This window comes from Podarcis erhardii (genome assembly GCF_964252035.2).
Source record: "Podarcis erhardii genome assembly, chromosome: 2".
Taxonomy (NCBI): domain Eukaryota; kingdom Metazoa; phylum Chordata; class Lepidosauria; order Squamata; family Lacertidae; genus Podarcis; species Podarcis erhardii.
Window position 1 is genome coordinate 95330734 of NC_138498.1, and position 7040 is coordinate 95337773.

The 7040-nt window shown below is 40.8% G+C and overlaps 1 long non-coding RNA gene across 1 annotated transcript; it reads right to left on the reverse strand.

Annotated features, from left to right (window-relative positions):
• Positions 1–1447: 1447 nt before the first annotated feature.
• LOC309331697 lies at positions 1448–6230 on the reverse strand. The gene is made up of 3 exons (XR_014151945.1): positions 6003–6230; positions 5445–5574; positions 1448–1690 (listed from the first exon to the last, which is right to left on the reverse strand). It is a non-coding gene; the product is annotated as an uncharacterized lncRNA (long non-coding RNA).
• Positions 6231–7040: the final 810 nt, after the last annotated feature.

A 7040-nucleotide genomic window follows, 5' to 3' on the forward strand; every position in this document is an offset into this window, starting at 1 on the left:
AATTTCTTTTGAGACATTAAAAAAAAAAAAATGAAGTTCCTTTCCCCTTCACCTACCTTTTAAGTACCTGGATTCAATGAAGCTGATCATATCAAATAACACCAGAGATTGTTCTTTAATCCACTAAATTGTATGACAATATTCAAAGGCTGTAACTAGATTTAGAGCTTATAGGAGGTGTTAGTCCCATAATTATTATGCTTGACATGAACAATAGGACAGAACCGTTTTAATGATTTTAGGGATTACTTCTTCTTTTTAACAAATTAATCCTAGGTATGAACGTCATAAAACCTGAACTAGAATACAGTATAGTGAGAGGGGTCCTCTTTCTGGATGTCTATATTCTGCAGATAAATATGCATGCTGCATTCCCTGTTCCCCATTTCTGTTACTGCTATAGAAAGTATCCTGGCTGGTTGATTGGGAGCATTTGGCTCACCCAAGAGACTGGAAAAATAATACAGTTGCGTGAAAGGGGTATGCATTCCTTCATCCTGGTAAGTGTCTGACACTGCAACATATAGGGGAAAAAAACTAATACCTATTTTTCCATCTAGCCCAGTATAATCTATTCTGGTTCCCAGGCAGAGGTTTTTCACATCATTTTCTATCCAATGGTTTTTAAAGGGAGATGTTAGGGATTGAACCTGGGACCCCGTGAGTGTCACTCAGGAGCTCTCCCAGCGAGCTATGGTCCTTTCCCAAGCCAAACCACTATCGGTTTAAAGTGCCCTGTATCTCCCTGGCAAGATATCACAATTCTCTTTGTTAACATGCCTTGACAACTGCAGATCATGAGAGTCATCAGGACAGAGAATCAATCTCTCATCAAGGCATAGCCCAATGTAAGTTTGGAGTCCAAAATCTTGGCCAGCAGTGGCAAGGCTTGGTGGAGTGGCATAGCTACAACCCTGCCTCTTGTACAAGCCAGGCTGGCAGGTGGGATCATGGGGAAATGCCTCTTTGCTGTACCAGCTTCAAGGATGCTGCACTGAAGATTCCTGGACTCCTTTGGGGTGAAGTATGGTATGCAAATTTAGTAAATGAATACATAAATTTTCAGACAGTGCTATTGGATGGGAGGCATCTATTTTGCTCAATATTCTCAGGGGGAAAAATTTCCCTGTGATTTCTTGTATGAAACCCAACCCATCAACAATGGCAGTGGCTATGACCTATTGTTTCCTACAGGTTTGTTTGTTTGTTTGTGTTTGTTTCGGTACTACTACTTGTCAGGCATTTTGCTTGCAAAACATAGCAAGAAACTGCAGCACTGTCCAATACTAGGCACGGCAGGTAACTAGTCCCACCCCACAGCAATTGGTTTCCAGAGTTACTCAGGTGCCTAATTTTAGTTGCCTCTTTCACTTTCCTTCCAAACAGCAATGACTCTTTGGTGCAAGAAGCTCAATAACAGGCTTCCTCCTTTTAGTAATTTGTTTTATTTGTTAAATATTTGCCACTACATGCCTGGCTGTCTTGCTGCCATAAATGATTTCAGTATTCGTTTAGCTCAATTTGTCTATTTCCATCTCCCTTTTCTGTTTTTTTTAAAATCTTCTACTGGCTAGACTGAAATTTCACCGTCTTCCAGCAGTTGGGAGTGTCTCAGGCTTGTGTTTGAATTGCTCTCACACCTGATCACTCAAAGTTCTCTTCCATGTCGGAACAGAGGTGGTTACGGACCCTGAATAATAAAATGGAATTTGTCAGCTTAAATAAAAGATGCCATTCTCCATTTTTCACGTTAGTGGGCCTCCCCATCTTCCCTGAGGAAGTATTTGTTCAGTATAAGAATCTCAGTGGAGAATGAACGAAGGAATAAACAAGAGCACAATCCCATCAGATAGTTTTAATGGCATGATGCAGCCCACGTATGCATGTTTATATTACTGCTGAGTCTAAAGATTTTAAGTGATTTTTGTTTTCATCTTCATAGTAAGGGCTGGTGGGGAAAAGGTTGCACACAAATGTCCCCATTCAATACTTTTTTCCTGCTACTGCTGCTGCCATCTGCTTTGATATTCAGGCAGGAGGAGTCCCATTCTCAGGTAAGGCTGTGTAAAAAAAAACACCTCTGAATCATCAGTAATAACAGGAAGAAATGTGATGGTGCAGTGTAGCCACCACAATTTTAGTTAAGCAAAATTTGTGGGATAAGTTTTAACAGGTAAGAGGGGATATATCAATTGCAATTTATCCCTCTAGGAGCTTATGCGTGTGGGCTGAAAAGAGTTTAAAATCCCTCTCTTGACAACAAAATTAAATTCATAGGAATTATGCTGTAAAACCTTGTTATGAGCAAGTCCAATAAAGGCTGAATGACTGAATGAGCAAGTCCAGCTATGAAGTAAGCTGGCTCTCCCTTTCTTACCCTGCTTAACAAAGAATCAGGCAACTACTTGGGAATTAAGTTTACAATTATATTTACAAACTTCAAACATGCATTGGCTCACAGCAACAGTGGCAGTAAAAACTACGCAGGCAAAATACTTATGTTTACAGTGTAACAAGCATCAGGCCTCTGCATGAGCTGGAGCAAGCAGAGGCATGTCTGCATCCAACGCTGGTCAAAAGAAGATGGGGTGGGGGACAGGAAGTACTATGCTCCTTCCTCTCCTGGAGAGGAGGGGAAATGACATCATACAGATCCTCCTCAACTAATTGTATTTCTATGGTCTGAGAATCTGTCTATCATCAGTACAACTCTGGGACTTCCAATAATATGCATTTGTTAGGTTTGGCTCCTAATCTCTCACAAAATTAGAGTAAGACGATGCTGCTTTTCCACGTTTTTATAAATGGTTATTTTTTAAATGGAAACCAGAGGCATTGGGGACCCTAGTTACAGTTGTTGCTGTCCCTAGTGCCAATGACCCAAAGGGCCAAACTGCACAGGATGTCCTGTTTCGGCTCAGCTTGGACTTGGAACCTATGGTTTCTTTGCAGGAGGAGCAAGAATACCTCCTTCCAGGTATTCCTCCTTCCAGGTACCACTCGCAATCTCAATGAGCCTTTGGATGCAGACAGTTGAGCCACCTGCATTTTCTGGGTTCCTGACCAGCTCTCAGATTCCTACTCACTTCCATCACCACGTGTGCCACAGGAAGAGAGGAGTTGGCAGGCCAGGTGGAAGCAAATAAACAAATGCACATTTCAGTATGTCTGAACTCCCTATCCCACCTTTGCCAGACCTGTCTCTGCCTGTCTCTCTCTGCTGGTGTCCCTTGCCATTGTCACTTCTGGTAACTTCTCCTCCCTAGCCCTTCCTTCTCCTGATCCAAGTATGAGGGCTGAATAAATGGAAACAATGTTAAGAATGGACAGATCAGTCAGTGTCCATTCTGTGTCAGTCTCTTATGCCTAAAGTCGTAGCTTTATTCTACTCCCCTTTTAGAGATTAAAAATACATGAACATTTTGCATTTAAACCGTATGCATTTTTCATATGCACTCTTTCCCTAAGACATTGTCTTCTTTTCCTTGCCTTTTCTCATAAAATACATTTTTATACACATTTTCCATGTGAAATATGCATTTTGTGTATGTAGGCCTAGATCTAAAACCAAAGCTGCGTTACAAATTTTTTGAGAAGTGAGTAAACTGACAGATGGCTGTTCTACATATATGTCCAGGATCTGCAAATCAGGTCAGTTTTCTTTAAAATGTGGCCTGAACAAATTTCTCCTCCATCCCTAAACAGTCAGTGAACCAGAGAATGTTTTTTTCCTCTTAAGTCTAATGACATGTCCATTCTGTCCTACTTCCAATTTGCTCCCATCCTCACAGTATAGCTTGAAAAACACTTTGTAAAAGATCTTGCCGCATTTGTGTAAGACAATTGGTTAGCATTCTCTGGGCTGTTTCTCAGCTTTCCCAGCTATAAATTTTGCTCAGAGTGATGCTCCTGCCTCTTGTCATCTTCCCTAGTTTTCTTATTTAAACATGATATATTTCTTTATTCATTCACTCACTCACTCAGCACACAGCTAGTTTCTTATCATGTAACATAATTCCCATTGATCCATCTTTTCCCCCATCTCAGGGATGCTGGTGAATTTATCATCCATTTGCCTGGAGTGGAACCCTGCATTTGACTTACGTGCCACTCTCAGAGAGATGAACTTAGCTGACTTTTTCCCTTGAAAAAGCTGGAGTTTATCCTGCCTTTCATCTCTTTCTTTCTTTCTTTCTTTCAGTTTAGCCCATACTGGTACTTCTCCTTGACTTCTTTTATCTTCTGGAATCAAGCTTTACCAGACATTGAAGGGAGATGTATTGCAGCAATATAGTTTGTGGCATGTCTTTCGAAAAGCAGCATAAACTACAGTCTTTAAAATATGTGCAGCATCTATACTGAAACTGTACACAAGATGTTAAGGCTATCAGCTAAGGATTTGTTACATAATCACCGGTGCTATTACTGCTGCTAATAGAATCCTTGCTCTCTGTGTAGTACAACCAAAGGGCACCTATCTAATGTCACTGAATTGGTGCCCGCAAAGCAAAACACTGGAAGAAAAGGAAATCCCTTTGGGTTGTTCCCATCAAAATCAACAGGCCAAGTTTGCTGACGATAAAAAATTGTTCAGGGCCATTAAAACAAAAAGAGATTGTGAAGAACTCCAAAAGTACCTTTCCAAAATGAGTGTAAGGGTGGAACAATGCAAACCAGTGCAAAGTGATGCAGGTTGAGGCAAAAAAATAAGGCAGCATGCTTTTGAATACCAGTTGCTGGAAAACACAGAAAGAGAGAGTGCTCTTGTGCTAAAGTCTTGCTTGCAGTTTTCCTACAGGTATCTGGTTGGCCACTGTAAGAGCAGGATGATGGACTAGGTGGACCATTGCCCTGATGCAGCAGGCTCATATTATGTTCTTATTTAGCACAAAATCTTTTAATATGCGCTAGGCACCTCTCTAATGTGTACTAGCTGCCAATCAATCATCAACAAAACATTCTAGTGCCCCCCCATACATTTACCACCGCTTTTTGCACTAGTTGTAAACTCCAGATAGTCTTCAAGGGCTGCCCCATATAGAGCACATTAAAATAGTTCCGCCTGGTATTTACCAGAGCATGGGTGGCACTGGCCAGATTCCCTCTGTCCAGCAAAGGTGTGCCAGCCTGGGTAGAAATGATTGTTTGCCAATTTTATTAAGGTTGCAAGATAGGTAAGGATGACCTTTCCTTGAATGTATTAACACTATTTCCCACAAGCATAAGGTAGTTTTTCCTGTTCATAGCTGCAAATAGTCTCCCCCCCCCCACTGAAGGAAAAGCAGATCCAAAAGTTACCATGAACTTGGTCCGAAGGTCAAATAATTTTGTTTCAATGTCTCTCAGGAGAATAGGATGGGGTGTACATCCTCTCCATTTTTCAGCTGACTGGCCTGTGTTTGTAAGCAGACAATTTCCCAGGTTGTTGAGAGGTTAGGCTGTACCTTAGAAAGTGAGGTGCATTATGTTTCCATTTGGGATGTCTGTTTGCTCGCATCTCATTATGAGCTAACACAAGGAGGTTGCTTTATTGCTCAGGCTGTTCAACCGCTGTGTGTTTGTTAGGGAATCATTCTGCAAAGAAACAACTGAAAGGTTTCTAGAAGGTTCCTGAGGTGTTTCCCCCCCTTTAAATTTGGGAGTGGCACTTTGACCTTTATTAGTGTCAGCTGGAAGTGCTAATAAAAAGAAGACCAATTGGCTTCGTGTTTGTAGACGCCTGAGGGCAGATGTCTGACAGAAGAATGCTGCCTGTGAAGGACTGTTGCTGTGATTTACAACGTGCTGGAAATAAGACTTTTGTTTGATAGTGTACTGTTTATGATAACAGTCAAAATATTTCTTTTGCAATCTTAATGCTTGTTCCCGGTCTGGGGATAAAATATTTTGACCGGGACTTCACAGTTTGGTGAGTCATCTTTAAAATAACTTGGTCATTGTTCACCACTTCCATGAGAGAGAGAGAAAGGAAAGCTATGCTAAAACAATTTAAGAGGTTTTACCTAACCACCAGTTTCTGGTGCAGCAAAAGTGTGTGGATGGTAACCTCTAATAGTTTCTTTAGAAGTATTTGCGTATTGGTTTAAAAGGTGAAGCTACTGTCTTTTCAAGGCTCATGGTGGCTCATAGAAGTTGCATATAAATCAATATAGCAGCTATATTATGTTCTACAGCCACATATTTGTGGGATGTAAAGGTGCAGTCAAGTGCAACATTCTGACAGAGGACTAACAGCCTCTGTGTTCTAACTGGTTGCTGGTAGTTTTTTGGTGTGTTTTTTTGAAAGATAACTGCTCAGTTGCAGTCACCTCAGGACCAACTTCCCTCTGTATAGTTTATTTGCTTGTTATGTAACCTAAGCCGGCCTTCAGGTTCAGTTCTGTAAACCTGAATGAATCTGAGAGTAAAATAGTTTTATATTAACATAAATCAGATTCTTGTGTGTATTCTTTAAGAGGGATTCAAAGAGATTTTTAACCAGGAAGGCATCTTTATTAGTAGAACTCAGACGAGTCAGCAACAAGCTGATCGCTGCATAAACTTATAAAGGGGATTGTTTAACTCTGCTAAAGTAAACCTTCTCACAATATTCTCTGGGTTTTAAGCCTCCAAAATACAATTAGGGGACAGCAGCTCTGGACCTGCTCAGGAGACTTTCAGAATCACAGCCTTATTGCTGTGCTGAAACCCGCCCTCCAGTTTCTCAAAACTTTCCATCTTTTAGAAGAGAGGTGCACAAGCCCAATATTTTTATTAAAGTTTTTCATTACAGTAAAGAAGGGGATTGAAGGACACAAGGAGATTAATTTCATCAAGACATATGCAACATACATGTTTCATCAAATAAGATAAAGGGGGGGGGGTAAATAATACCACAGAAACATTGCATCCAGTTGCCAAGGGAAGGTATAATAAGAGAACCAGCTTCCACAAAAATATACATCATGGTGGATGAATAAACTATATCACACGTAAAGGTACATTATCCAATTAAATAAGGCAAAGTATTACAGTGGTACCTCGGGATGTGAACGGGATCC